Here is a 7,727-nt window from a genome sequence, read left to right on the forward strand (position 1 = left end):
CATAGATACAGAGAAAAACCCAACAATCATATGACCCCCTATGAGCAAGCACTTTGGCGACAGTGGGAAGGAAAAACTCCTTTTTAACAGGAAGAAACCTCCGGCAGAACCAGGCTCAGGGAGGGGCGGCCATCTGCTGCGACCGGTTGGGGTGAGAGAAGGAAGACAGGATAAAGACATGCTGTGGAAGAGAGACAGAGATTAATAACAGATATGATTCAATGCAGAGAGGTCTATTAACACATAGTGAGTGAGAAAGGTGACTGGAAAGGAAAAACTCAATGCATCATGGGAATCCCCGGCAGCCTACGTCTATTGCAGCATAACTAAGGGAGGATTCAGGGTCACCTGGTCCAGCCCTAACTATATGCTTTAGCAAAAAGGAAAGTTTTAAGCCTAATCTTGAAAGTAGAGATAGTGTCGGTCTCCCGAATCCAAACTGGAAGCTGGTTCCACAGAAGAGGGGCCTGAAAACTGAAGGCTCTGCCTCCCATTCTACCTTTAAATACTCTAGGAACAACAAGTAGGCCTGCAGTGCGAGAGCGAAGTGCTCTAATAGGGTGATATGGTACTACAACGTCATTAAGATAAGATGGGGCCTGATTATTTCAGACCTTGTATGTGAGGAGCAGGATTTTGAATTCAATTCTGGATTTAACAGGAAGCCAATGAAGGGAAGCCAAAACAGGAGAAATTTGCTCTCTCTTTCTAGTCCCTGTTAGTACTCTTGCTGCAGCAGTTTGGATTAGCTGAAGGCTTTTTAGCGAGTTTTTTGGACATCCTGATAATAATGAATTGCAGTAGTCCAGCCTGGAAGTAATAAATGCATGAACTAGTTTTTCAGCGTCACTCTGAGACAGGATATTTCTAATTTTACAGATGTTGCGCAAATGGAAGAACGCAGTCTTACATATTTGTTTAATATGTGCGTTGAAGGACATATCCTGGTCAAAAATGACTCCAAGGTTCCTCACAGCGTTACTGGAGGCCAAGGTAATGCCATCCAGAGTAAGAATCTGGTTAGATACCATATTTCTAAGATTTTCAAGGCCGAGTACAATAACCTCAGTTTTATCTGAATTAAGAAGCAGAAAGTTAGCGGCCATCCAGGTCTTTATGTCTTTAAGACATTCCTGCAGTTTAACTAATTGGTGTGTGTTATCTGGCTTCATGGATAGATAGAGCTGGGTGTCATCTGCATAGCAGTGAAAATTTATGCTATGTCTTCTAATGATGCTGCCTAAGGGAAGCATGTATAATGTAAACAGAATTGGTCCCAGCACTGAACCCTGTGGAACTCCATAATTAACCTCAGTGTGTGAAGAGGACTCTCCATTTACATGTACAAATTAGAGTCTATTAGATAGATATGATACAAACCACTGCAGTGCCGTACCTGTAATACCTACAGCATGCTTTAATCACTCGAATAGGATATTATGGTCGACAGTATCGAACGCTGCACTAAGGTCTAGCAGGACAAGCACAGACATGAGTCCACTGTCAGAGGCCATAAGAAGATCATTTGTAACCTTCACTAAAGCTGTTTCTGTGCTGTGATGAGCTCTGAAACCTGACTGAAACTCTTCAAATAAATCATTCCTCTGCAGATGATCTGTTATCTGTTTGACAACTACTCTTTCAAGGATTTTTGATATGAAAGGAAGGTTGGAGATTGGCCTATAATTAGCTAAGACTGCTGGGTCTAGAGATGGCTTTTTGAGTAAAGGTTTAACTACAGCCAGCTTGAAGGCCTGTGGTACATAGCCGATTATTAGAGATAGGTTGATCATATTTAAGATCGAAGAATTAATTAATGGCAGGACTTCTTTGAGCAGTTTTGTAGGAATGGGGTCTAAAAGACATATATTCTAACTATATGTGCTAAAGTACTGAGCCAACTCTTATTTCTTTTTAGTTTTCTTCTAAGGAGCCAGACATTCTTGTAACTTTTTAAAGTGGTCTTGAACAATAGTTCTCCAGGCTTTCTGAAGGTCTTTTGGCATTTTTTCATTGTACATTTTTACAGGAATATGTTTTGTTTCTTAAGCTACTTATGACTTATTCGAGCATTAAAAAAGGCACCCAATTTAAGGCATGAGCCACTATTTGTGTCTACACATAACATAAAACTTAGCTTTAAATTTGGATTTTAAATTGTATATTTAGCCACTTGTCTATAGAGATGCATCTAACCCTTTAGCTGAAGGGTTGTGTTCACTGAAGCCTCATCAGAAATTGTCTCAGTGTCAAGAAGTCATTCTTAAGGAAGGAAAACAGGTAGAAAAGGCTGAGGTATGCCAAACTACACAAGAACTGGATCGAAAATCAGTGACAACAGGTCTTCCACAGTAAGTCCACAGCCATGCGCAAAAGATTGTGAAGACTTTGTCCTGGAACAAAAGGCAGCCAACATCCAAAGAAGAGCTTTGGAATGTCCTTCAAGAAGCCTGCAGGACTACTCATGAAGAGTAGAGAAAGGTTGCCTAAGAGAGTTCCTTTGTGTCACAGGTTTCAATCAATTGTGCAATATAGTTCCCATTTTCTTTTATGAGGAAATTAGGGGTGGCTAAGACTGTTAAACAGTATTGTAAATTATTTAATGACTTTTAAAAATGTTTAGAATGCAGTAAATTCCTGCAAATTAAAAATTTAAATGCTGGTTCAGAATTTTTTTCAGGTATTCTTTAAAGGGAGAGTTTAACCTAAACTCTAATTTCTCTTTTTTTCCCCTATGTGCTGTTTCTCCATGTAGATTTTTTTTGCTATCACCTGGAAGGATAAACCTCCATTCCCTTGAAAATAATGCAACTAAATGGCACTGTGAGACAAATGGAAAATACATTTTAAAAAAAAGAAATGTGCAACTAAAATTACAGTTTTACCTAATTTCATATAATCAGCCTGAGCCTTTCTGCACAGGTGTGATTTATTTTGCTCCGGAGTTTTAAAAAAAATCTGTGCTTTAAAGTCCACAAGGCAAGTGCCATTTAGTTCCAGCATATCCAAGAGCAGTCGTATAAATCTAGATGTGATATTTTCAAAATGTATTCATTATTTGTTTCAAAACTATCTGGACAATTAGAGCTATGATCAAGAGGAAAATTATATAAGTATGATTTTGGAGAGAACTGCCCCTTTAAAGTTATTTCATGTTATGTTTCAAGTTTACCGTATTTTCCGCACTATAAGGCGCATTAAAATCCTTTAATTTTCTTAAAAATCGTCAGTGCGCCTTTTAATCCGATGCACCTTATGTATCAATTCTGGTTGTGCTTACTGACCTCGAGCCAATTTTATGTGGTACAGGTTCTCAGAAATCTGTCAAAAAATGTTTTAGTACAACTTTGGTAAGCTAAGAAGCTGCAACGATTGATGGATTACGGCTATCGTAGTTAGGAGCCTTGCGGAGTAATCTGGGTCCAAAACTCCATCTTCTTCAGGTCCCAAAGTCAAACGAACACTGGGGGATCACCGAGAGTTAAAAACTGTCTAAATTCTTTCATCTTTGATAAAATGATGAGTGTTGTTGCTCTACCAGGTGTAACAATTAAGTTTAACATCCAGGCATCCATGAAAACAGGATTTATTCAATTTAACAGAGTTAGAAGTTAGCAGGAAGTTAGCTCGCTAGTTTTCACCTAAACATGATATAGCATGTTCTGACTGAGAGATTTCTGAAAAAATTAAAACGTACAGCTCTGCTATCACTTCCAACATAAATGAAGACAGAAGACTAAATAGCAGTGACTTTTGTAGGGTTACTGAAGTTGGACTAGCTGGTATATAATGACGGCTACGCGATCGCTAGCAACACAGCTATGTTAGCATAACAAACACAGTGAAGCTGGAGGATGAACGCTAACTTTTTTCCACTCAATAAAAGCTAACGTGAGGGTTCCCAAATGTTAGGGACAAATCCAATTGCATGACAGGATGCTGTAAACGGACCAAACTTCAGTTAGGAGAACAACTGAGATAATCCATCTACAATACGAGGTTAGTCATATAGTAATATACTGCAACAACATGGGAATAGAGCAGCTGCGAGAGAGTTCAACAGTAATGAATCAAAGTTAGGGAAGTGGAGGAAACAAAAACAATGAGCTGAGTAAAGTTTGACTTATCTGACTGTTTTGTTTCGCTTAATGCCCCTTATAATCCGATGCGCCTTATGGTCCAAAAAATACGGTATTTGGTAAGAATAAGTTTATTAATTTCAATCATACATGATAATAAAACATAGGAATCCAACTACTACCAATAAATACACCAAGTCGCTAACATCCAGCTTATAAAACAAAATAAGCAAATAAAAACAGAGTTATATGCCTCACTAAGCATGAAAGAAAGTGCAAAAAACGTTTTGTGGTTTTTAGATGAAGTTCATGTTGTTGACTTAATTCCATTCTCTTCCTGCCAGGCTCAGGAATGAGAGTCCACTTTTTTATGATTTGGCAAGGTAATAAGTTAAATTCAAATTTCTGTTTTTCTCAAACTGCATAGCACAACAGAGAGGTAAAAAGAAGAGAAAACGGGCCTGAAATGGATGAAAAAAGCATGACTCGTGACATGTGAACTCCGGTTCTCTTTGGACCTTTCGTTACTAGGATACTTCATTTTTTGTATGTATCATACCAGTTTCATCAGTAATACCTATGTCTGAATAAGTGAGCATGTTCTACTATAATAATAATAATAATAATAATAATAATAATAATAATAATAATAATAATAGTGATAATAACTTAGATTTGTATAGGGCCTTTCAAGAAACACAAGGACGCAAAAGAGTATAAGTAAACAAAATATATGAATAAACAAAACTGCTTATCATTAAATCTCATTGAAATTTAGTTATTGCTTACTATATGTTTCAATGCTTGTGAGAGCAAGACAGCAAAACAAGCTTTCTTCTGTTTCAACTCTGAAAAACTTAAGTGCAGGCCCAGGGTAGTTCTGATTTTCCTTACATGTTCTTGAAGGCACACATGGGATGGAAATAGTTGAATTTCTGTATGTTGGAAGCTACGTGTAGGGATAAGCAAAGAGTGAAACTTCAGCCTGGGATGTTACCGGTTCTTTGATGGAGCCAGAATTCCAGGAGACTCTAGTAATACTGGGATAAGGCTGTGTCATCCCTGTCACTCACCTGGATTTATCAGCAGGAAATCTCGAAATGAGACGGCATTCCTGTCCCCTTCAGGAGCTCAGACAAGCTGAAAAGCAGACAAAGAGGGCCACAGTCGCAGATGAGATGTGACTTGACACTGTGCAGACTACCCTCTCACACTTTGTCAAAATATATATAATCTTTCAAGATATGTTTTGTACGACTTTAAACAAACCACAGAGAGATTTTGTTAAAACAAACCTCATAGATCACAGTGATTAAAAACCTGTTTGTAAAAGTCAAAATGAGACCTTTTCCTGCCAGCCCCCTAGATCCCTCGGGGCGAACCAGTGAACTATGTACAGCCCCCTACTATTGATGTTGACATGTTCACTGACCTAGTCTATCAACACACACATGCATACACATACACATAATTGGTCTGCCTCTCTCGTGCTAACCCGCACTGATATCATCTGTGTTGTCTGATATGCTCTGATCTGACCCCAGTATATGCCTTGGCTGCCCTCTGGTTCTGTATGTACCCATCAGAGCACAAGAAGCCCTGGAGGCTCACTGACCCCTGTGATGAGCTTCTCCCCAGGATGCTGCAGGATAGAAAGCACTCCTTTCATTTATGGGCTGTAAGACCAACCACAAAAACAGGGCATAAACTAAGTTTCCAGATTATGTGAATAAAAATTATTTCATAGACTGACAAAGAGCCACATTCATGGAAACTCATGTTGATGAATGAGTCCCTGAGAGTAGGAAATTTTCTTCTATTTCCTTTTATGACAAACCACTGAAAAGACTAAAGTTATTCAATGTTATGTCCGTAGCTATAGATTTTTGGGGGTCAAAGAAGAGTGTGACTAAGATCAGTTTTAATTACTAAATAGTGAAGTGACATCTTTACATCTGGACATTTGTTGCTTGAACCAGAACATATTTGGCTTATTTCCTACTGTATGAAAATGTATGAATTATCTGTTGATTGATTAATGGATTCATCAAATAATCATTCCACAGCTTTAACAGTGCAATTTCTTATAATAAATATACCATTAAAATTTTACAGTTTTTCAGATTTTAGGATCATCTGCTTTTTCTGTGGCTGTTTATTATATATATACAAAAAAAGAAATGTTAATATAAAATAATTCTTGAAGACCCAAAGACCTAAAGACCTGTGTCCTCAAGTGGGGACATTAAATTTTGATTATTCTACATGTTATGCTGTACAACTGCTCAGCAAAATGTTTTAGTTATTTAGAGTCTGACATTGGTGACTTTAATTCATTATGCAGTAAAATAACCAATCATCCTGAAATGAGGCCTTTAAAGGTTAGAAAAAAGACAAAACAACCCAAAAAACAAAACAAAAAAATGCTACAACTGGATGTGTGGTTAAAAAGTACAGAAAACAAGGATAAAAACTTAAAACCAAAAACTAAAACCACTTTTTGTTGCCTGCTATGAACAGTGGTGTAAAATAGGAAACAAAAAGTTTTATCTGCAGGAAACGATTCAGTCCTCTTCAGTCGTCTCCCTCAAAACACTGTCACAAAATGTTAAACTCATCAAAAAAGAATTCATCATTAAAAAAATGTTTACTGCATATATCAGTATTATAATAATCTTAGATGTAACATGATAGCGTGTGATTGTTTTCTTTTTTATTTTAAGCCCTGGCATGTTGGTGACAGATGCCTTTATAAACACGCGCAGGAAACATGACTGCGCTGTACTGGTGCTGCAGAAAACACACCTGTGATGTTTCACTAAGAGTCATTCAGGCATGAAAATACGATTGCAAACACGCTGACTAACAGCCAGCTATCCACACCAGCTCATTATGGCAACAATTAGTGGGGTAATCAATTGGCTAAATTATACACCAATAACTGAGGCAGTATTGTCTGAAGGGAAACGCACTGCCCTTCATCAGTGCTGTCCAGCTCGAATGCATCATTTTGGGCTTGACCCTTAGGACCCCTTGAACTCCTTTGCGCTCTTCCCCACCCCTAATACCTTCCTGTTTCCATTAACAGGCTGTGGAGGTCACCCTGTGTAAAGGTCAGCGTTTAAGGGTCACGCTGTCACTTAGGCGGGAGCAAAAAATAGGTGCCGTGTGATTTTTAACCAGTGAAGACCTGAAAGCTTCAACATTGTGATGAGTTATGTCTCCACATCATTAACTTCCTTTACATAGAGAATGGCATGCACTCCAAAGCCCCCACATGTATACATTAGACTATGTCATACTATATACTGACTAAACAACTGTGCAGATGTCCCAAATGCCAAGTTCATTGTTCAGAACTCAAAAGCAAAGTAACTCTAAGAAAACAGTCCTTTAAACTAGCCCACAGGAATCCAGTGATAATAGCTGTGAGGAGAGGTGGCCAGGTTGTTAAAATGCTGGTAAAATCCTTGAGGTTGGATTTAGCGCTGTATACGGGGGCTCTATGACGGATGTTTGCTGGCACAGACACAGGCGTCGCTCACGATACTAATAGTGCAATGCAAATCAGAGATGCTCTGTTAGTGCTGCAGCATAAATCTGTCACATGCCTGCTACCACCGTATCCAGGAGCTGAATGGGCCTGCA

This window comes from Neolamprologus brichardi, chromosome 15 (genome assembly GCF_056152115.1).
Source record: "Neolamprologus brichardi isolate AB-2024 chromosome 15, ASM5615211v1, whole genome shotgun sequence".
In the NCBI taxonomy this organism is placed as follows: Eukaryota; Metazoa; Chordata; class Actinopteri; order Cichliformes; family Cichlidae; genus Neolamprologus; species Neolamprologus brichardi.